We start from the raw sequence: 23,078 nt of genomic DNA, 5'->3' as shown, positions 1-23,078 counted from the left end.
GGCTCTGTGACAATCTAGGGATGGGGTGGGATGGGGTGGGTATCAGGAGGGAGGGGACTATGTGTTCCTCTGGCTGGTTCATGATGATGTATGGCAGAAACCAACACAAAAATCCCACATTTCACACTTAATTTTGAAGTCTCGGGCTTCCCTGGTGGCTCATCTGGTAAAGATTCTGCCTGCAATGTGGGAGACCTGGGTTCGATCTCTGGGTTGGGAAGATCCCTTGAAGAAAGGAATGGCTACCCATTCCAGTATTCCAGCCTGGAGAATTACATGGACTGTATAGTCCATGGGTCTCAAAGAGTCAGACACCATGGAGCCACTTTGACTTTCATCTCGCTTCTTTTCTTTGGAAGTCTCCGTGGGCCCTGATCATTTGTCCTCAATGGAATTTCTGTTCCGAGTGTCACTGTGTTTGTAGTCAGTGCCCAGGGAAGGTGACATCTCTGCAGTGTCCCTCCCACAGGGGACCCACCCAGACACTCACCCCTCGAGGAGTCCTGCACCAGCCCGCAGAACCCAGTTCTGGGATTCTGAAATCAAACTGGATAGTTTGCTCCCCAGTAGAGAAGGATGAAGACAAGGTCTGAGAGAGTAAACTCTTTGACTTCACTGTATTATGGGTATAAGACAGAAATATCCATAAAAGTAGCTAGAAAAATCCACAGTAAGGATAAACAATAAAAAATAAAAGTATAAAGAGAAAGTATTGGGGAAAGATGGCAGTTGTGCAAAGTCAGAAAGCCTGGCTGAAATGGACCTGATGGTGGGAAAAGCCATTCATTCAACTATTTGAGGAGCAGCCCTGAACATTTCTGGAATGCAAGGGGAAGCATGCAGGAATCTCAGGGCTGGAGGAACAGAGTGTGAAGGCCCTCGGCTTGCTCCACAAACACTCTGAGCATTCCAGCAACGACTCCTTGCTGGTTGTTACAACTTGGTTGACTGGCAGCTGCTTTCGCCACTGTCCCTCATGGCTGAGACCCCTTGCCCACCGGAAGTCTTCCTCACCCCATAGGCCTAGGAGAGACAAAACTGTCCTTGGGAAGAACGGCTCTGCAGAGAGAAAGGATTTCACCAGAGGCCAGGAAACAGCCTTCGTGTGCAGCCCAGGGCTCTGTGGCTCCCGGTCTGTCCAGAGCCCAGCCTGGAAGTCCTTGTCAGGCTGCACAGTGGCTGGTGTTAGAATCCTGTTTTCAGACACAATTTCCTGAAAGTGTAAGAAATTTTGAGGACTGGGAATTATATAAACCCATAAGGAATTTTTACTTTTTCTTGGAGGGCATTTGTCTCCCAGTATCTTGAAACTAAATAGTCTTCTTGTCATTGTGACAGTGTGGCCTTCTAAACCCAGGAGTGTAAGAGTGTGTGTGTGTGTGTGTGTGTGTGCAGTGCACAATTTCCCCTGGTTTCCTCTGAATTCTGCCCTCTCTCTCCCCTGTTAGGCCACAGGATCTTCTGCTCCAATTCTTCTCTTTCTCTTCTCCAGAGATGCAGCAAGTTAACTTCCAGATTGCCACTTTGCCTGGTGTCCATGTTGACATTTTATTTTTAACATAAAGTATGGATTTTGTGAAGAACTGACTCATTGGAAGAGACCCTGATGCTAGGAAGGATTGAAGACGGGAGGAGAAGGGGACGACAGAGGATGAGATGGTTGGATGGCATCGCCGACGCAACGGGCATGAGTTTGAGCAAGCTTCGGGAGTTGGTGATAGGCAGGGAGGCCTGGCATGCTGCAGTCCATGGGGTCACAAAGAGTCAGATATGACTGAGTGACTGACCTGAACTGATGGATTTATGAGAAACCTGGAGAAGGTTGAGATGACTGGCTCTTTACCAGCCTGGGATGCCCTCCTCACACTGGTGTCTTCTGTCTTAGGGACTTGCTGTTGGATAAAACCATGAACCCTTGACCTCAAAGCTGGTGCCCCAGGGAAAGAAGCAGTGGTGCCAGAGAGAAGGAAGAAACGAGGGGGATTATTAGACAACAACAGAAAAAGACGTACTCTCAGGGCGGGCAATCTAAAGGGGAATAGTTAGATAATATTTAGGCATCTAAATGTTATCCATCACTTTCACTCTCATATCCCTTCACGGGCCTTCCCGGCGCAGTCCTGGGAAGGCGTGGCTTTCCGCATCAGAGTTGCCAGCGTCACCTTAAATGATCCTGTTTCCTTATGTATCTTCTTACCTGAATCCTAATCGACCTCAGTCCCTACCCTGATCTCATCACTCTTTCACCGACATGTGGAGATCACATTGTTTTTCCTTTCTGTGCCCCTTAAAAGGAGACTGCATTCTCCAAAGTGCAGCTCATCAAACTTCAGGAATTTTTCATCACTTCATATCTTTTATCCCAAACAACTTGTTACCAAGTCCAGGCTCACCACACAACAGACCAATAAACCAAGTTGTTGGGATAAGAAATAGCGACTTTATTCAGAAAGCCAGCAGACCAAGAAGATGGTGGACTAGCATCCTTAAAGAACCATCCTGCCCACCTCAGAGTTCAGGCTTCTTTTACACTTGTAGAGTGTTTGGTTGTGGAGAACTTCTTGCTGCCTGAATCTTTTGTACTTGTAGCTGCTCAAGTAGGTCTGGTCACAAAGTTCCTGTAAGCCTCCAAGACAACTGTTATTTTCTGTTACGCAACTTTTTAAATTGAAAAGTGTTATGTTTTTAAAGGTCGGAGACTTGAGAATGGGCTGCCCTGTGTCTTTCCAAATACAGAGAACACTCTTAGAAAAGGGAGTGTGACTACGCACAGGCAACTGACCGAGAGTTAGAGCTGGAGGAATAGATTCAATAAGGAGTCGGGTTCACTCTTCTCTGCTATAAACTGAGTGATAACATGTGTGTGTACATGAATATTCTGCCCGATTCTGGCCATGTCATACCTGGAGGGCCATTTTCTAAAATGGTCGAGAACAGACGCTACGCTAGAAGGGGCTGCCTGGACCCCAGCCCAGGGTCCCTCCTCAGCTGGGACCTCTCTTTGTGTCTCTTTCCCTGAGCTCCACATGGTCAGCCCTCCCTCCTGACTCATCCCATCTGATCCCCTACCCCCTTAGCAGGTTAGAGGCTCTGGAAGTTCTCTACAGAGGAAAAGTGCAAGCTCAGTTCCACAGCGCTTTTCTGAAATGGACGTGGTCACAGATTCCTTCATCATGCAAGCTCAGTTCTACGGCGCTTTTCTGAGATGGACGTGGTCACAGATTCCTTCATCATGCAAGGTCAGTTCCACGGCACTTTTCTGAGATGGACGTGGTCACAGATTCCTTCATCATGCAAGCTCAGTTCCACGGCGCTCTTCTGAGATGGATGTGGTCACAGATTCCTTCATCATGCAAGCTCAGTTCCACTGCGCTCTTCTGAGATGGACGTAGTCACTGATCCCCTCATCATGCAAGCTCAGTTCCACAGCGCTCTTCTGAGATGAACGTGGTCACAGATTCCTTCATCATGAAGTATCAGGGAAGGCAAGTTCACTGCATGAGGAACAGTGAGGCCAAACAAACCGAAATGTCAAATTTTGGAGCAGAGAAAGGTTTATTGCAGGGTCAAGGAGAACAGATGCTTTTGCCTCCAAAACCCTGAACTCCCTAAAGGGTTTCAGCAAAGCATTTTTAAAGGTCAGTTGAGGGAGAGATGTGGTTGGTTGTTGCAAACATTTTGGTACTGGAATTCTGTGTTCTTGCAGCTATCCAGGTAGGTCAAGTCATCACCTTCCCATAAACCTCCAACAAGATGAAAGATATTCTCTTTCTGCAACTTGGTAGCTCTATATGAATAGAAAAGTGTTATACACTTAAAGGTCAAAGCCTTGGGAATGGGAGAATGGGCTATCCTGTATATTTCTGCCTATAGGCAAGATTCTTAACTTGAAGCAAAACCAGTAGAGTGCAAAGATTAAAAGAAGCAGATTGAATATGGAGTCAGAGTCCCACTTCCCTAATATAGTGAAGATGCCCAGGAATAAACACTTGGAGGCTGGGCCCTGGGAGATGTTCTCAGGTAGAGTAAAACTTGACTGCTAGTCACAAAGATTAAATATCCCAATATGCTTTTTTTTTTTTTTTAACCTGAGACAATCTCAAAATGGCATGCAAAAGACAATGAAATGAGTGCACATGGCAAAGTTTGATCAAAGGGCTCAAAAATCAAATGCAGGGGGCAGCCCAGCGATAAAATCAGCCATGACATCACCCACAGGGACCAAAGCTAACTCGCAGCTACTCACTCCTCACATTAGCCCCAAACGGGGAGCTTTGACCAGGAATGGCAGAGGTGGGGCATGCTGTCAAAAGAAAACGCACAGAGACCTCCCTGGGGGTCCAGTGTCTAGGACTTCATGCTTCCAGTATAAGGGGCTTGGGTTCAATCCCTGGTCAACGAACGAAGATCCTGCAGGCCCTGCTGGGCAGCCAAAAAAAAAAGAAAAGAAAATGCAAAAACAAGAAACAAGTATGCTGGTGTTTAGATTGGCAGCCTTAGTCTCATTTTTAATGCATGGAAAGGAAATCAGACTGTAAATGTGGTGATTTCCTTGTATTTCCTCATTTCTTGGGCTTCCCTTGTGACTCAGCTGGTAAAGAATTCAGCTGCAATGCCGGAGACTTGAGTTCCATCGTCTGGGGGAAAGACTTCTAAGAGGACTCAGTGGTAAAGAATCTGCCTGCCAATGCAGGAGACCCGGGTTCGACCTCTCAGTGGAGAAGATCCCCTGGAGGAGGAAATGGCAACCACTCCAGTATTCTTGCCTGGAGAATCCCACGGACAGAGGAGCCTGGGGGGCTACAGTGCACGAGGTTGCAAAGAGTCGGACACGACTGCGCAACTGAGCATCAGGCATGCACGTAGTGTGGGGGTGGGGAGCTCAAGTCCTGTGTTTGGCAAAACAATTCATTATTCAGGACCTACTTCATATCAAAAAGGCCACCAGTGCTCACTGGCCTTGGGAGGTCAGGACAAATGTTCTCAGACAGCCAGTTGTGCAGAGAGGTGTGCAGTGAGTGGGAAGTCACTGCTATAAATCCTGATGGAGTCACCCTTGTCAAGATGGTTCTCTCCTGGTGCCCAGCAGCCTGGGGGTCATGCAGGGCCCCACATGAGTCCAGTCGGTCATTCACAGCTTTGCTGCCTGTGGTGGGTGACGAGCCCCTGAGGGAAGGACGGTGCTGGAAGCAGGATGCTGAAGCCAGATAACCGGGTCAAGTCCCCACCTGGGCCATGGTTTTACCTTCACGCTTCTGGGTCCCCGTGTCCTCCTTTGCAAAGTAGAGATTCTCCCCACCTCTGATACCACCGAGAGTGACAGCGACTAAATAGGCTGATCAACAGAGTCTCTGGCACAAAGTTGGTGCTATGGACTGTCAGCAGTCACTGGAAACTTATAATATATGTGGGGGGCGGGGTGCAGCCTTCCTGGTGCTCTCATGAACCACATGGCCAGCTATGAGGATCTCTGTTTCCCCAGCCTGTTCCTTACCTGTTCCGGGCAACCATACACAGGGGGCAGAGAACCAGGACCACACCCAGGGGTCTTCTAGGACCAAGAGGACTTGACATCCCTGTTTCTGAACCCCAGCCACATTCCTGCTTGCTGCCCACTCCCCCCACAAACAGCCAGCCTTGCTTCACAGCATCACATTCAATGGAAAGTGTTTTCCCCCAATACGGGCAAATGCCTGAAGTTGAATCTGGCACACCTTTAACCAGGAGCCTGGTTGAAAACAAATATGAGACCAGAAAGCCTCCAGTGTCCAAGAGACTGGAGGCGGCTGGCTTTGAGAGTCTGTGGACCAGGCAAACATGCAGGAGTGCCGTCTGGGGCCCTGTGCCCAGCAACAGGCATCTGTGCCCCACGTGATGAGCAGAAAGGCAAGCAGTGCCAGCCAGGGGTGGCCAAGCAGGGTGCTCTTCCATTTGTGTTTCAATAGCTGTTTAAATGTTGACTTGCACAATATGCTTCAGCTCTTCTCCCTTGCAACAGTTCTGTGCTTTGGAAAATGGTGTTCCTGAGAATACAGGGAGTCTGCAGTGACCCCAGCACACATGGGCAGGGTCTCCTCTGCCTCCCCACATGGTATGCGCTCCAGTGTGTCCACGTGGGGAGCCCCCCACCAACTCAGACAGGGGTGTCCTCACCCTCCATTTGGGCTCTTGCCACTCTCAGAACCTGGAGGTGCTACTCTGTCCCAGAACCTTAGCCAAACTCCTCAGAGCTTCACTGCCCCTCTTGGGGTTACAGGGTCAGCTCAGATAAACCATTATTCTTTCAGTCAAAGGGAAACTGAATTCCCAACATGATATAAGAAGAATTCTGAGGGGCTACGGCAATGTGGTCTGTGTTAACCCCCAGTTACTGAGTGATGAGGGCGGTCACTGGAATGCTGGGAAATTCCACGGGGGTCAGGAGTAAGTCACGTGAAGGGTGAAGCATTAACCCAGGCACAGAGGTGGGCAGGGGGGTAACACAGGGCTTGGGGGACATGGTGCTCTCCAACAAAAACCAGAAGGAAGAAACTTCACATGATTGAGTTATTCAGTCGCTCAGTTGTGTCCAACTCTTTGTGACCCGTGGACTGCAGCACACCAGGCTTCCCTGTCCTTCACGATCTCCCAGAGTTTGCTCAAACTCATGTCCACTGAGCTGATGATGCCATCCAACCATCTCTTCCTCTGTTTACCCTTCTCCTCCTGCCCTCAATCTTTCCCAGCTTCAGTGAGGGTCATCATAGGAAAGGGAGTGGCGAGTAGCTTTGCCTGTATCTGTCTTACGAGGGCCCCTTCCCCATGACCACATGCTGGATGGAGACGTTGTATTCAGTATAACTGTGTCCCCTGGAAGCGGCTGCTTTGATCTGCAGGCCCAGTACCCACACCCCAGTGTTTTGTGCCCTGGAAAAACAACTGTCACATCCTGCCCAGCAAAGGAAGTCATTCAAGCCAGCTCTCTGATTATGGCAACAAACAGCAAAAAAACCTCATCAGTTAATAAAATACCATTTACATACGAATGCTAACAAAATTGAAGAAAAATATATTGCTTTTAATTTAATCATTAGCTCAGGGCTTCCCAGGTGGCGCTAGTGGTAAAGAACCCTCCAGCCAATGCAAGACATGTACGAGATATGGGTTCGACCCCTGGGTGGGGAAGATCCCCTGGAGGAGGAAATGGCAACCCACTCCAGTATTCTTGCCTGGAGAATCCCATAAGGTCACAAAGAGTTGGGCATGACTGAAGTGACTTGGCCTAGCCTAGCCTAACCTAGCTCAGGTTCAAAGGCTGAATACTAAGTCCTTCCTATCCCATTTCAGGACGTTACTATTTCCTGAAATGCCTACACTGTCCTCATTCTACTGTCTGTCTGTAGATAACTGGGTGTCACGCTGGACCTGAGTCAGTCTCCTAACCTGGGAGTGACATACAGAACTGTCCCTCATTACCTCCAAGAAGCAGGCCTCCCCGGTCGCTCAGACAGTAAAATGTCTACCTGCAATGCAAGAGACCTGGGTTCGATCCCTGGATCAGGAAGATCTGCTAGAGGAGGGCATGGAAACCCACTCCAGTATTCTTGCCTGAAGAATCCCATGGACAGAGGAGTCTGGCAGGTTACAATCCATGGGTTGCAAAGACCTGGGCACAACAGAGCGACTAATACTTCCTCCAAGAAGTAGCTTTGGGTGAAACAGAATTAGCACGTGTTTCTCTCACTTTGAAGAGGAGTCTGGGCAGACACTGGGGAGCTGGGGGCCTGCAGGGGGTTTTGAAAGGCTCCTGCCATCAAACTGCCACCCAACCTTGGATGCAGCATGGCGCTGTCTCAGTGTCCAAGATCATCACCGGAGCTCCAACCACTGCATCCATGTTCCAGCCAGCAGGATGGAGGCAGGGAGGAGCACACACTTCTCTGAGGCCGTGCCCTGGAAGGAGAACATGCCAACGGTGCTGACATTCTACCAGCCCGCTCTGCTGACCTCTCCGAGCTTCGCAGGAAACTAGGAAACTAATCTCTGTTCAGGGTGGCCACACGCCCAAAGGAGAATAAAAATCAGGGCACTGTTACTCAGGGAGAAGGGACGACAATTTGCTGGCTCGGCTCTATTCATTCTTCTTATAACAAGAATAGAATACATAAGTCACACAAGGTGACGTTTATCACGCAATTCAAATTCCTTTTACGTTTCTGAGTTACTGGGTTTGTTGCTGTTGTTTAGTTGCTAAGTGATGTCCGACTCTTTTGTGACCCCATGGTTGTAGCCTACCAGGCTCCTCTGTCCATGGGATTCTCCAGGCAAGGATACTGGAGTGGGTTGCCATGCCCTCCTCCAGGGGATCTTCCCGACCCAGAGATCGAACCCCTGTCTCCTGCACTGTAGGCAGATTCTTTACCGCTGAGCCATGGGGACTCTCACGTTACTGGGTACTTACTTTCTATCTTTCTGACTCCTGAACCGTCCCCAGTAATGCCATGCCTTAGCATGCACTGAAGTCTCCATTTCCTCACAAGGGCTTCATCCAAGTGCATTCTGAAAATACAGCTGAAACTTCTGTCCATGGAAGCATTGCCATTCTCAACTGGATCTGGACACCCGTTAGGAGTCCTCCTTTGGAAACAGGTTCCCTGACCAGTTCATGAGGAATTCCCGAATGGAAAGCCCACACCCTCACATCCCAGGGCTCCCTCAGCTCTGGAGAAGCCCGGGAGCCGGCGAGCGCTGCACACCACTTGCTGTGCTTCCTGAGAGCGGGACGGCTCGGGGGCAGGGAGGGCCCTCCTGCCAAGGCTGGCACCCACCCGCAGTCCCTGCTGCCGCAGTCCCCACTGCGACGGGCGCCTCCTCAAGGACCGCACAGCTCACGGATTATTTTTATTTCCTCTTATTTAGTTAGTCAGTTATCCTTATTTTTTTAACTTTTTAATTTTTACTGAGGTGTAGTTGATTTACAATGTTGTGTTAGTTTCAGGGGCACAACAAAGTGATGGAGCTTTATATATATACACACACACACATATATAAAGAATTTTATATAAAGAGTATATATTTATATTTTATTTATATATTATATTATTTATATATATTTATATGTATAAATACATTTTATATAAATATATAATTAAATAACATAAACATGAAATAATATATAAATATATTTATATTAAATATAATCTATATAATTAAATATATTAATTATATTTATTTCTATATATTCTATATATTTGTACATTATTTTATATATTTAATAATATATATTTATTTATAAAGATGTATAAACATTATATTTATATATTTATATATTTTATATTATATATTTATATATTTTATATAAAGAATATATTTATATAAATAATCAAATATATAAATTAATATATATAAAGTTTATATAATATATATTTATATATTATGTATTGGAGAAGGCAATGGCACCCCACTCCAGTACTCTTGCCTGGAAAATCCCATGGACGGAGGAGCCTGGCAGGCTGCAGTCCATGGGGTCGCAAAGAGTTGGACACGACTGAGCAACTTCCCTTTCACTTTTCACTTTCATGCATCGGAGAAGGAAATGGCAGCCCACTCCAGTGTTCTTGCCTGGAGAATCCCAGGGACGGGGGAGCCTGGTGGGCTGCCATCTATGGGGTCCCACAGAGGTGGACATGACTGAAGCGACTTAGCAGCAGTGCATATATTATGTATATATTTAATATATATGTTACATAATATATTAATATATAAAAATAAATAATGTATAACTATATTATATATTAAATATAATATATGATTATATACAATTATATGATTAATATATTTAATATTAATATAATTACATATATTAATTTAATTAATATATAAATATAATACATACATGATTGTGTATATAAATTATATTTATATAGATATCTATTGATATATAAAGATAATATATATTCTTTTTCAAATTCTTTTCCATTTCAGCCTGCTACATAGGTAACATTTTAAACATAGTCCCCAGCTCCCTAACTATCCCTTTCTCGCACCCTTACCCCCCTGGTAAGCATAACAGAAGTCTGTGAGTCCACTTCTGTTGTGTAAATAAGTTCATTTGTATCATTTCTTTTTAGATTCGGCTTATGAGCAGTTTCATACCACATTTCTTCTTACTTCCCTCGGTAGGACAACCTCTAGGTTGCTGTTTCCTGAGACTCTGGAAGTGCAGTTCTTCCCCCAGCCTCGTGTTAAAGGTCAGGAAACTGAGGCTGCGTGACAGTCTCTGGTCCCTCCAGGTTGTGAGAGGGAGAGTTTGGGCACAGTGACCTCCCAGCCATGGTCCCACCCCCGTCCTGGACACATTCCGCTGCAGGGCCCGGTGGGCCTGGAGGGACTCACTCTCTACCTGTGAAATGCAGTTAACGTAAAACGCGCGCTTAGATGAGTGGGCAACAGATGCGGCGGGCTTGGCTGGCGGAAGATTCCCTGGAGATAGAGTCGAGCCAGGCTATCGTGCCTTCCAACCAAAGTTAGTTGCCACTTTTCATTACTACTGTTTCAAAGCCAATGATGGATCTGCTAATGTGATTTTTATAGGTCTAGCTTCTCATCAGCTGTCTCCCCAGAGAGGGATTTTATGTTGAGAATCTCAGCATAAAATATTTTACTGCTGGTGCCATTAACCGATACCTGCTGATTTCCTGCTTGTGGCCACTGGGACGGGTCTGGGAGCTGCCCCGCAGGACCAGCTTGGCCCTCGGTGCTGTGATTCATCATTTTTGGGTAAAATCTTTCAGAATCCACTTTCTAACAAGAGCCACTGAACTCCAGGCTGAAGCAAGCTGGTGGGTGAGACACCGACCACGTGGCTGAGCCTCTTCTGCCCTCTCCCTTTCCTTCTTCTGCCTGTTTCTTGACCAACTCCCCAGCCACTTTTTTTTATTATTATTATTTTAATTGGAGGATAATTGCTTTTCCGTGTTATGTTGCTTTCTGCCATACAAAGACATGAATCAGTCGATTCACGTATATATGCTCTATTCTGTTAGTTGCTCAGTCGTGTGTGACCCTTTGGACTGTAGCCCACCAGGATCCTCTGTCTACAGAATCTTCTAGGCAAGAATACTGGAGTGGATTGCCATTTCCCTCATCAGGGGATCTTCCCGACCCAGGGATCGAACCTGGGAATAGGCTTCCCTTATGGCTCAGCTGGTACAAGAATCCACCCACAATGCAGGAGACCTGGGTTCGACCCCTGGGTTGGGAAGATCCCCTGGAGAAGGGAAAGGCAACCCACTCCAGTATTCTGGACTGGAGAATTCCGTGGACTGTACAGTCCATGGGGTTGCAAAGAGTGGGACACGACTGAGTGACTTTTACTTCTCTTCACTTCTCCTGCACTGCAGGCAGATTCTTTACCATCTGAGCCACCAGGGATATATATACACATATATCTCTTCCCTCTTGAACCTCCCTCCTACTTTCCCCCCATCCCAACCATCTAGGTCATAACAGAGCACCAGGCTGAGCTCCCTGTGCTAAATAGCAGCTTTCCGCTAGCCATCAGTCCTGCGTCTGGTAATGTACATATGTCAGTGTTTCTTTCTCCCTTCATCCCACCCTCGCTCTTTCCTGCATTGGGTCCACATGACCGTTCTCTGCATCTGTGTCTCTACTCCTGCCCTGCAAATAGGTTCATCAGTACTGTTTTTCTGGATTTCATATATATGCATTAATATGTGACATTTTCTATCTCTGACTTATTTCACTGCATAACAGGCTCTAGGTTCATCCACCTCAGTTCAACTGACTCAAATTCGTTCCTTTTTATCCCTGCCACCTTTTTTTCTGTTACTGATACGGTTGAATCAAGGGAGCCCGTGATCTAAAAATCCATAGCAGAACTATACAACAGCGTGACTATCAGTAGCATCATGCTATAATCACTTAATAGTTTTCAGTGTGGTTCAGTTTGACATATCATTTTGTTATTTTCACATTCAAGTGAGTCAATTTTCACAGTAAAAATGAGCAAAAAAGGGATTGATCTCATGTAGAGATTAGGATATTGGTTCAAAGCAATGTGATTCACCCTAGTTCCTTTAGCAAGCAATTCAGAATTGCAAACTCACACCGAAGTTTTATCTCTCTACCTGTTGCTTTCTCTGTACCTAAGACAGCACTTCAGCTCATGAACTTGACCTTCACTTTACCTTACTGAGGGGGCCTGTTACTCAGTGGGCCCAAGCTTAAAGTGGGAATATTTTTCCAAATGTTACTCATGGTAGGTTTTCTTTTTAAATGAATGAAACTAATAAGTCTATGAAGCTTTAATGACTGAAGGAGTAGGTTCCAATTAAAGTTATAAACCATCTAAATAGTGAACAGTTCTCTAAAGAAAATCCTCACCAGGGGTTTCTGCCAAACCTGTGTGTAAAATACAAACAAAGCTTGGAGTTGAAATAAAAGAACTATAATCATTAAAACAAAAATTAGCAATTGCTTGGAGGATGAGGTGGTTGGATGGTATCACCGACTCAATGGACCTGAGTTTAAGCAAACTCAGGGAGACAGTGAAGGACAGGGAAGCCTGGTGAGCTGCAGTCCATGGGGTCACACAGAGTCGGACACAACTTAGGAACCAAACAACAGGAGGGACTCTCAACTGCCTACAAACAGAGTTAATATATTGAGTAGCGAGGCTGAAGAACTTTCTTCAGATTAAGCCCAGAGAAACAAACAAACAAAAAATTAAAAACAAAACTGAAAAGCAATAAATGGAAACAGAAGCTAAACAGGGAGTAAAGTGATTTCAAAGTAGAATAGAAAACGGAGTTACATCCAGAAGACAGACAGAGAATGGAACACGTCTATGCAGGACTTCCAGAAGAGGGCAGGATGACCCCTGTTCAGAGCCAGGCCCCGTCCACTCCGTTGCTCCCCTGTCACCTGTCCCAGGGGTCCCCAACCCTCCCCTGGCACCCAGCCTCCCCTCCTCCAGCTCCAGGGTAGAGGTAGTGACTGAGCTCCAGGCATATCCCCCTCCATCACTGTCCCACCCATCTAGTCCTCAGCCCAATGCCCACCCCAGCCCCTCCCAGTCCCTCGTGCTCATTGAAGATCCTTTGCCAGTTGGTAGGTTGTCATCTCAAACCTGCCCTGCCTTGACTTCCTTGCAGAAACCCTTCCAAGTTTCTTGTCTGTGAAAATGAAAGTGTTAGCTGCTTAGTCATGTCTGACTCTTTGCGACCCCATGGACAGTAGCCCACCAGGCTCCTCAGTCCGTGGAATTCTCCAGGCTCCTCAGGATGCCATCTTGGTTTGGTTCCCATTTGTCGGTCACAACGCAGTTTTCTTCCCATTATCCTTATTACATCTGCTGTCTGGTAGAAATTTGTGAGGCAGTGATGGGGCGCTATTTCACATCTTTATAATGAGTCAGAACTGAAGGGGGGAAGATATAACAGACACTCAGTCTTAGAGGCATGAGTGACTGTCTAAAATAATCAAGAGTTCATTTGTGAGAAGGGAGTTGATTGAGGCTGGAAAATGTGGATGTAAGTTAAGTTATACCGGAAAGAACTCAGAATCTGCTTGGAAATCTCGAAGGTGCCGCTGGATGCTATGTCGATTATGCTTAATAGACCAAAAACATAAACAAGCAATTTTTGCTTTTCTTGTGTTGTGATAAGGAGCAACCATTCTTTATGTGACCAAGTAGTTGACTCATGAGAAAAAAGAAATGGTCTTGTATAAAGTCGAGTTTTAAACTGATGTCTGCGAATGTTTGTTAAATGCTTTAATACCAAAGACCTTTTATTTTCTGGTTAAGTTTTGTTGCCAGCCTTATAAGTTGGTTATAAAAGTTCTGTCACTTGATAGATTAAAATTCCTACTAAGTATGTCTGCTGTTTACAGTTTCTTTCTCCCCAGTGACCTTGAAGAAAGACAAGGAAGTCAACAAAGGTGATGAGAAGCACATGTTTGTTTGTTTTCTCCCTCAAGTGGGAGGGTGTGAGAATATTATGAGTTTTCATCCCAAAGCAGGTGGAGGGAGAGGAGAGAGCCTGAGGTCTTACAGAGTCCCCCAAATCTCCTCATGGACACAGGACAGGCAGCTGAGAACCAGGGTGTGTGCCTTTCTAAGTAGCTTTCTCCCAGGGGAGTTTTTCTCTTTATTTTTTATCTCTCCTCTTTAGCATCACTGAGATTCAAACTCTTCCTGAGAGTGAATAATGCTGCTGCTGTTCAGTCCATCAGTCATGTCTGACTCTTTGCAATCCCATGAACTGCAGCACCCCAGGCTCCCGTGTCCTCCACCATCTCCCAGAGTTTGAGAAAATCCATGTCCATTGAGTCAGGGATGCCATCTAACCAACTCACTCTCTGCCACACCCTTCTCCTTTAGCCCTCAATCTTTCCCAGTATCACTTCATGGCAAATAGATGGGGAAACAGTGGAAACAGTGGCAGACTTTATTTTGGGGGGCTCCAAAATCACTGCAGATGGTGACTGCAGCCATGAAATTAAAAGATGCTTGCTTCTTGGAAGAAAAGCTATGACCAACCTAGACAGCATATTAAAAAGCAGAGACATTACTTTGCCAACAAAGGTCCATCTAGTCAAAGCTATGGTTTTTCCAGTAGTCATGTATGGATGTGAGAGTTGGCTATAAAGAAAGCTGAGCACTGAAGAATTGATGCTTTTGAACTGTGGGGTTGGAGAAGACTCTTGAGAGTCCTTTGGACTGCAAGGAGATCCAACCAATCCATTCTAAAGGAGATCAGTCCTGAATATTCATTGGAAGGACTGATGCTGAAGCTGAAGCTCCGATACTTGTGCCACCTGATGTGAAGAACTGACTCCTTTGAAAAGACCCTGATGTTGGGAAAGACTGAAGGCAGGAGGAGAAGGAGATGACAGAGGATTAGATGGTTGGATGACATCACCAACTCAATGGACATGAGTTTCAGTAAACTCCAGGAGTTGGTGATGGACAGGGAGGCCTGACATGCTGCAGTCCATGGGGTCACAAAGAGTCAGACATGACTGAGCGACTGAACTGAACTGAACTTTCCCAGCATCAGGGTCTTTTCCAATGAGTCGGCTCTTTGTCATCAGGTGGCCAACGTATTGGAGCTTCAGCTTCAGCATCAGTCCTTTCAATGAATATTCAGGGTTGATTTCCTTTAGGATGGACTGGTTTGAATCATGATAAAACGAAATTAGAAGATCTGAGTTCAAGGGCTACATTTGCTCCCTAAACAAATAGCTTGATGCTCTCTGGTTTTGGGCTTTTAGGTTTTCCTCTGTGTGAAACGGGAACTAAGAGTCATTGAACTGAACTGACGTGTCTGTATTGAGGCATTTACACAAAGTTCACTGTGTTCATCAGTAAAGCAAGGGGACCACCCTATAACTGTGCCACTAATTTGGAAACAAGCCCTTTGGCCTCCTTAGCCCTGTTTCCTGGGCAATTCCCCTCAATGCTGCTGCTGGACTTATTCCTGAAATCCTGTGCTCAGAGAGGAAAGCTGAACAGTATCTCAGGGTTAGGTCAAGTCAGAGCAGAGACAGCCACCTTCCAAAAGCAGCTTGTAGTCAAACCTCAGTGTTCAAATCGCCTGGCTAGGTTTACGCCCCACTTGTAAGTATTAATGAGTGTCTTGTGTTTATTTTGCTTTGAAGCTGTTAAATGGAGATGGATTATTAGATTAACACATACTGGACAAATTGTCCATTATCCCCCCACCGAGGAACAGAGGCATCTGCAAATCTAATCTGAAAGACTGGTTTGCAGCCAAGCTGTGGCCAACTTCCCAGAGGCTTGTGGCTTTCTGGGTCCCTGCCTCTGCATCTGTCTCCTGAAATCATCTCAGGGATGTGAGCCCTGCCATCGAGCTCAGGCCATTTTCCCAACACCCTAAAGGGAGCAAATTTAGTAAGCATGTACGCTCACCAGTTGTGTCTGACTCTTTATGACCCCATGGACTGTAGCCTGCCAGGCTCGCCTGTCCATGACATTTTCCAGGCAAGAAGACTGGAGTGGGTAGACATTCCCTTCTCTAGGGGATCTTCCCAACCCAAGGATGGAACCCAGATCTCCTGCATTGCCGACATAATCTTTACCATCTGAACCACCAGGGAAGCCCATACTCACTCACACCCACACTTGTAAAATAAACAGGCTGTATATTTCACGTGCAATCTGCTTAATCAGAAAAACTTCAAGCACTCACATTGTAATCTAATTATTATTGGCTTTTTCTAGATGGTGCTAAAAATAAGGACATGGAAATAAATACCAGGTGAAGAAAGGTGGGCTTCCCAGGAGGCGCTAGTGGTAAAGAACCCACCTGCCAAACAGGAGACACAGGAGACATGGGTTCTATCCCTCAGGAAGATTCCCAGGAGTGGGAAATGGCAACTCACTCCAGTATTCTTGCCTGGAAAATTCCATGGACTGAAAAGCCTGGCGAGCTGCCATCCATGGGTTGGCAAAGAGTCGGACATGACTGAGTACACACGCATGCAGGAAAGGTATAAGTGTTCATCCTTCAGTTCTTACATGATTTACTAATGCTTTTGCATTTTGTGAGGTTTTCTTTAGAGAGTCAACACACTGGATGATTACTAATAAATGATCCATTTACAGGGCAATGGTGAGTCTTGCAGACAAAGTACACATGTTCAGTTTATTTATCGGTGCTCTGGGCCTGAAACACTTTATAACCCCCCAGCTTTTCTCTGCTGCTCTCACCATCTGCCACACCCCAAGGAAAATGTCTCTTGTGCTGTCTTTTGGTGAACAGACACAACTGAATATTTACAATAATCATTCAACACTAGAGGATGTTGCAAAATATACAAAATTGAACAGAAAGCATCCATTTATTAAGACAGTTAGTAAGTTAGCTAGGTAAGTTAACAACTAATAATCTGTAACTGGTCTGTGAAGCAATAGAAAGAAAAGCAAAATTAAACAAATGGAACCTAGTCAAATTTATAAGCTCTTCACAGCAAAGGAAGCCAGAAACAAAACAAAAAGACACCCTATAGCCTGGGAGAAAATATTTGCAAATGACGCAACTGACAAGGGCTAAATTTCCAAAATATACAAACAGCTCATACAATTCAATAATAATAAACAAACAGCCTATTTAAAAATGGGCAGAAGACCGAAATAGATATTTATCTGAAGATATACAGATGGCCAATTGGCACCTGAAAAGATGCTCTAAATTGCTAATTACTAGAAAAATGCAAATCAAAACTAAAGTGAAGTATCATTTCACACTGATCAGAATGGCCATCATCAAAAAGTCTACAAATAATACACGCGTGCGAGAGGGTGTGGAGGAAAGGAACCATTCTACAATGCTGGTAGGGATGTAAATTGTTGCATCCACTATGGAAAACAGTAAGGAACTTCCTCAAAACAAAAATAGAGCTACCATATGACGCAGCAATCCCACTGCTGGTTTATATCTAGAAAACACAAAAGCTCTAATTTGAAAAGATGCATGCCCCCCAGTGTTCATAACAGCACTATTTACAGTAGCCAGGACCTGGAAGCAACCTAAATGTCCATTGGCAAACAATGGATGAAGAAGCAGCAGAACATACATATAATGGAATATTACTCAACCATAAAAAAGAACGAAATAATTCCATTTGCATCAGCATGGACAGACATAGAGATTATCATAGTAAGTGAAGCAACTCAGACAAAGATTGATATCACTTATATGTGGAATTTTTTAAAAGTATACAAATGAACTTATTTACAAAACAGAAATAGACTCACAAACTTATGGTTACCGAAGGGGAGGTAAGGGAGGGATAAACTGGGAATATTGGATTAACAGATATACACTCCTATATATAAAATAGATAAAAAAAACACACACAAGGTCCTAGTATATAGCACAAGGAACTATATTCAGTGTCTTGCAAGAAATTATAATGGAAAAGAATTTTTTAAAAGAACATAGATCAAACACATGTATAACTGAATTATGCTGCTGTCCATCTGAAACTAACACAGCAATGTAAATCAGCCACACTGCCAAAAAAAACAATCAATGGCAGAATAAGCGCCAAGAGAAGAGTATCATCGTGCCTTTTCATTTTCTGTAATTTTGGTGCTTTGACATTTAAGCCTTGCTAACCCTAGAGAGATTGCCCCTTACAGGGGCAGCCCCCTCAAGCAGGCCCTTCATATACAAACCCTCCAACCCAGAGCTGGTGCCTCAACCATAACTGTACGGATGAGATGCGAGGCCTGTGGAACAAGCAAGGCACAGTCAACCTCAATGGTACTGCCTCTGCCTGGGAAATGTTCCCAAGGCATGGGGGACTAGCTCGTTCTTGTTTCCGTGCTGGAGGGGGAACATAAGCTCAAACTGGAGGCATTGGGGTGTAACTGCATTTGGCTTCAGTGGAATAAAGGGGTGGCATTTGGTTCCCGAGTCCAAGCTCACTCGGCTCTGCTCACTGCACAACAGAGCGATGAATCTGAGAGAAGAGGCAAGGAAAATGACTTTATTCGGAAAGCAGCTGACTGAGAAGATGGCAGGCTAGTGCCTCAAAATAACCATCTTATCAGGATCTGGATGCCAGGTTCTTTTGTTAGAGATGAGGGAGGTGAGGAAGCAAAGCAAAAAAGTCATTAATCCTGCAAACATCTCTGAGAATGGCAAGCAGGGGATGTGTTAATTTCTCCATGCCTGCCATGCACAGGTGGGCAGGGTTCTGAACAGAGGCAGTTTAGTTTAACAGTCAGGCAGAGGGGCAGGGTCCTCTGAGGCAGGCCATTCTGTATGATTATAGTAACAGAAGCCACGAAAAGCAAGTCAAAGAAACAGTTCCTTCAAGGGGTTAGAATTGGCTTCTTCTCTGCAACACATGGACTCTTCCCCTTACGAAGGGCATTGATTGTGCTCAGTCCTTTAAGAGACACTTGGGCTTCCCAGGTGGTGCTAATTATAAAGAAGCCGCCTGCCAGTGCAGGGGACAGAGAAGACGCAGGAGACGTGAGTTCAATCCCTGGGTCGGGAAGGTCCCCTCGAGGAGGAAATGGCAGCCCACTCCAGTCTTCTTGCTTGGGAAATCCCATGGACAGAGGAGCCTGGGGCCACAGTCCATGGGCTCACAAAGAGTTGGACACAACTGAAGCAACTTAGCTGGTATCCTGTGGCTGTCAGTTCCCCAGGCCCCCTTCATTGAGGCTGTGCTCACTAAGAGCAATTTTTGAAAAATCTTTCTCCAGACCACTAGCCTTCTAACACAGAGAAGAGAGCCTAGTCTTTGCAGTCAAAGGTTCATTTGACTTTTGAGACGATACCAAAACAAAGTATGTGCTGACCAGGTGGAACAGCTTCTCATGAAATTCAAAAAGAACTTTTACAAAATCTGCCTTTGGACCATATCCAGCGTTTCACTTTGCAATTACTAGACGGATATCAGTTGTCCCTCTAGCCATCAGGTGGGTAGAATAGAACACAGAGAGAATTTTGTTTTCTGAACTTTTACCCAGGATGCTGTGAATTTCCTGGGGCAGCTCACTCTATTAGGTAAAGCCTCCCTACATCAACAAGCATACACGTGCTGGCTTATGCACTCAGCTAACCGATGTTAATGGCACCCCGGGCCTGGGTCTTTGAGCTTGCTTGGGGTCCTTCATGCTGCTTCTTTGCTAATTCATGGTCAAGGTTGGGCTTCCTTTCCAAATGCACCTGGCAGAGCCCTGCAGGGCCCCAGGGCCTTGAATCCAGCGAGGCTTCTCTCCAGGATTAATTTTTCCCCCTCTGATCAAATCTTGCATCTGACCCAATAAAGCCTACAGAGAAACTTCCTCTATCACCCTAGACCCAACACCAGATTCCTGGAAGCCAGTGATTTTCAGCCAGGTTAGCACCCAAGTTCACTTGCCTGGAAGAGGGAATTGGACCCAAAGAACACATGAACACACAGAGGAGACAGACTATAAACAAGAAGAGAGATCTAGACCATTCTCTGTTCTAGAAGTAAAGTCTACCCCGTAAGAAGGAGCAGGGCCCATCTGTCCACAAGCCAAGCTTCGTGACTTACTATATACAATCATGGGCTTCCTTTCATGACTTACTATATACAATCATGGGCTTCCTTTCATGACTTACTATATACAATCATGGGCTTCCTTTCATGACTTACTATAAACAATCATGGGTTTCCCATGGCACTAGTGGTAAAAAAAAAAAAAAAAAAAAAAAAAAAAAAAAAAAAAAAAACAAACAAACAAACAAAACAAACCCATCCGCCATGCAGGAGACAGAAGAGATGCAGGTTTGATCCCTGGGTCGGGAAGATCCCCTAGAGGAGGGCATGGCAACCCACTCCACTACTCTTGCCTGGAGAATCCCATGGACAGAGCTGCCTGGAGGGCTACAGTCCATAGGGTTGCAAAGAGTTGGACACGACGGAGTGACTAACACTTTCACTTTAAGGGCCAACCAGTCAATTCCAGATGATTACTTTGTGGGTTTAACAATCTGGGTTAAAGAAGCTTTTATCATTGCTACCCTCAGATTTCCAGGTTGGCTGGGAAATTGAGTGTCATTCCTTCAAATATGCTGCATTCAGAAGCTGACTTTTATGTGTCAGTGCTTCACAATAGAAAAAAAAAGACACCAAATTTACAAAAATTTTATTTAAACTCTTTAAAACGATGTTAAACATTTTTTTAAGTATTTCCAGAAAAATCTAAAGTATATTGACTTATGTGAAATCATTAGATTTTGAAACCTACATTAAGGACTTACCTGGTGTGCCAGTGGTTAAGAATCCACCTTCCAGTGCTGGGGACTCTGGTTTGGTCCCTGGTCGGGGAACTAAGAGTCCACCAGCCATGGGGCAACTAAGCCTCTGCTAGCCACAACTAGAGAAGCCCACACACCACAATGAAGACCCAGTGCAGTCAAAAATAAATTAATTAATTTTAAAATAAATAAAATAAAAACTACATTAGACCTTAAAGGCTACAGCCCAACAATAAGCTAGGGTAAATGTGTGATATTCCAACTTTGGAAACTAGTTAATTACAACTATTCACTGAGTAATGTGAAGTTCCTTTTACTCTAGAAACTAAAGTAAAATTTTAAGATGGCTGATGAACTGGATACCAAAAAAAATAAAAGCAATTCAGGAGGTAGAATTTATACAACAGAGGTTCCCATATGGGACAGTTATGAAACCAGGGAAGACATTCACTCTAAGAGGACCGCATTTGTTGCCAAGAGACAGGGATACCATTACAGAGGACCCAGAGGAGAAAGGGCAGCCCCTCTTTATATCGGGCTGGCCAAAAAGTTCGTTTGGGGTTTTCTGTAAGATGTTACAGAAAACTTGAACTTTTTGGCCAATCCGATATTTAACTCACTTGGCAAGCTGAGCAGATGGCAGCAGAAGCATGTTACAAAATTCAAGAAAAGATCTGTTGAAAGACACCAAGTCCCAGCAAGCATTTCATCCTCACCAGTAAACCATGGCTCAGCCTCTCGGCAGGGCGGAGGGGATTATTTAGTTATATGCCAACTCTGAAAATTGTTGCAAGTGGAGAGCTCATACCCAAGGACCAGGGTCCCTTTGAAGAAAGGCATTTCCACAGACCACATTTTCACAACCCTTCTTTACTGTACCAAAAAGCATGTAACATCCCTACGGGTGTCCTTGGGAACATTTCTTTTTCAAATCTGTGCTCCGGGAGATCAACAGACACCAGAAACAGGAGCTAAGGAGCTAAGAAAAGGAAAAAATGTCTGTGAGCAGCCAAGTCACACACCTCCCTACCATGACTTTTAATACTCCATGGATACAAAGGAACATTCCAGAAAGAGAAGTCCAGAGAGGCCACATAGACAACCACAGAGGGCCTGAGCCCCACCAACCATCTCCTGTCCAGGCGCAGGCTGGTACCAGAACAGGACTCTCCCTCTCTGGCCAGCCACATGGTCAGGAGCACCCAGGCTGGATGTCTGAAGGTCCCTGGGGTGGGGGGGTGCCCAAGGCTGTCCAGAGGCTACATCTCCAGCACCCTCTTGTCAGCTGGACTTCAGCATGCCACGTTTAAAATGAGTGGAAATAACCAAAATGCACAGAAGACATGTGCCTTTCTTTTTCCTCTGAACCTGAGTTCACTTTGGGTACAAGCCCTCATTTCGCCTAGCTAATAGCAGGAACAAAAGAAAAATACAAAACCAGGGTGAACTCTCGACCTGCATCATAGGTGTGTTAGGCATGGAAGCTAAAAATAAGGAGCCGGCTCCGCTGGGGTCACTCACCCTCCAGGGGTCCCTGCACCTCCTCCCCAGGGATGTCTGCTCAGGAGCCTTGGAGACAATTTCTGAGACTGCTCCCTCTCCCCCACCTAGTTCCCAAAGGAGCCAGCAAGCAGTCCCCTCTGCTCTGAAATTCAGAGCTTCTCGGGCACCCCTATTTCTCTGATGACCCACACAGCTTTGACTGCAAGTCGTGGTTTCTTGGGATTTAGTGACAAAGCCATGTGTGACTGGGACCCCGTGGACTGCAGCCCACCGGGCTCCTCTGCCCATGGGATTTCCCAGGCAAGCATATGGGAGTGGGTTGCCATGCCCTCCTCCAGGGGATCTTCCTGACCCAGGGATCAAACCAGGGTCTTCTGCATTGCAGACCTCACAGGCAGATCCTTTATTGACTAAGCCACCGGAGAAGCCCTGGCACCTCATAACATGAGCCACCCCATAAGGACAGACTTCCCCCTGCCCCTCTGGCCACCAGGCCTCCCCTCCAGTTTCCCCACCAACCCCGGGAAAGGCCCTTATCCCCTTCTGGGGTATAGCAACTCTTCTGGTTCAAACCCTGAATCCTTCCTGCTTGCGTCATAGAACCAAATCCACGCCGAGGCCTCTGTGCTCTGCTTCTCGGTGATGAGAGCCTGGCGTTCAGAGTTCCCTCAGGAGAGCCCTTTTCTCCACCAAGAACTCGGTGCTCACCTCTGACCCGGGGCTGCAGTGGCCACTGTCCTCCGGATGCCCTCTCCTTGCTCACTTGGACTGTGAGTCCCCACTCAGCACTCATGTCACCTT

The sequence above is a fragment of the Bubalus bubalis genome, chromosome 19 (assembly GCF_019923935.1).
Source record: "Bubalus bubalis isolate 160015118507 breed Murrah chromosome 19, NDDB_SH_1, whole genome shotgun sequence".
Classification (NCBI taxonomy): Eukaryota; Metazoa; Chordata; class Mammalia; order Artiodactyla; family Bovidae; genus Bubalus; species Bubalus bubalis.
Note: the sequence above shows the minus strand (reverse complement) of the source record.